The 1,752-nt window shown below is 37.4% G+C and overlaps 1 protein-coding gene across 1 annotated transcript in view; it reads left to right on the top strand.

Annotated features, from left to right (window-relative positions):
• Nucleotides 1–1,752, top strand: part of LOC106873766 (metal transporter CNNM4) — a 108,885-nt gene that overhangs the window by 1,901 nt on the left and 105,232 nt on the right. The window lies entirely within an intron of this gene.

Here is a 1,752-nt window from a genome sequence, read left to right as displayed (position 1 = left end):
ATATACGTGTGCATGTATATATGTAATATATACATATACATTAGGTAATAACATATATCCATATGTATATGTTATGTATATACATATATGTGCGCGCGGCTTAGTGGTTAGGGTGTTGCACTCATGATCGTAATACTGATCAGAAGATTGACGTTTCGATTCTTGGACTTTATTTCACATTACACCATTCCACATACCTGCCAAAAATGAGTAATCCTCCTACTGGCCCGCCTCTTGTCCAAGGTGTGAATATGTATGCCTCAGAATCTGCGAAACTGGTTTCATGCTCCCAGGACTCGGGAAGGAACTTCAATCCTTTTTTTCTTTTGTGGTGTATATAGAAATCTGTATAAGTATATAGTATATATACTATATACCTGTATATATGTGTAGATATGTATATGTGTACATATATATATATATATATATGTGCGTGTGTGAATCTATAAAGATACAGATGTGTGTGTGTATAATATATATATATAAATACACAGCACAAACACAGCCATAACTATCGTTTCAGCTATAACCTTGGAGCCCTATTAATCTGTTAAAGCACTTACTTAGCGTACCTAATCGTTTAGATCACCAATCAACTAAATCCCCATATTTGTACACATGTATGTATCTATCTAATACACACACACATGCATATCTGAGCCGAACAGCTCTTGGGGTATGGTGATACGCTTAAACTTAAAACCTTTATGGGTGGCAAACCCAGGGTAACCCCATAAACCGGCCTTCAGGAAAATATCTATCTATCTATCTATCATCTATCTATCTATCTATCTATCTATCTATACATTGAATAAATGCACACACATATATGTATATGAATACACATCTATATTTATACAATTTATATATGTATATTTATATCATCATCATCACCATCGTTTAATGTCCGCTTTCCATGCTAGCATGGGTTGGACGATTTGACAGAGGACTGGTGAACCAGATGGCTACACCAGGCTCCAATCTGATTTAGCAGAGTTTCTACAGTTGGATGCCCTTCCTAATGCCAACCACTCCGAGAGTGTAGTGGGTGCTTTTACGTGCCACTGGCACGAAGGCCAGTCAGGCGGTACTGGCAACGTCCATGCTCAAAATGGTGTATTTTACGTGCCACCTGCACAGGAGCCAGTCCAGCGGCTCTGGCAACGACCTCGCTCGAATGACTTTTCACGTGCTACAGGCACAAGTGCCAGGAACGCGAAGCTGCGGTACAAGTGCCAGGAACGCGACGCTGGTAACGATCACGATTTCGCTTGCCCCAACAGGTCTTCGCAAGCAGAGTTTAATGTCCAATGGAGGAGATGTTGCCATGGGGGCCAGTCGTCGAATTTAGTTCGATTTCGATTTCACTTGCCTCAACAGGTCTTCGCAAGTGGAGTTTAGTGTCGAATGGAGGAAAGATACGCATAAGTGGGCTGGCTACATCCCTGGCATAGGCCATATATATATATCGTTTTTGTACGTATATTTATACAATTTATGTATCTATATTTATACAATGTATGTACATATACATGTATAATGTATATATATATATAGATATATATACATACAATATATGTGTATGTATATATACAATATATGTGTATATATGTATACACATATGTACATGCATGTATATATATATATATATATATATATATATATACAATATATATACATGCATACAATAAATATGTATACACAATATATACGTATGTATGTCTGGATGTTTTGCATCCTTGTCCCATTCTG

The sequence above is a fragment of the Octopus bimaculoides genome, chromosome 18 (assembly GCF_001194135.2).
Source record: "Octopus bimaculoides isolate UCB-OBI-ISO-001 chromosome 18, ASM119413v2, whole genome shotgun sequence".
NCBI lineage: Eukaryota > Metazoa > Mollusca > Cephalopoda > Octopoda > Octopodidae > Octopus > Octopus bimaculoides.
The sequence above is the reverse complement of the archived record's forward strand: the minus strand, read 5'-3'. Positions and strand labels throughout refer to the sequence as shown.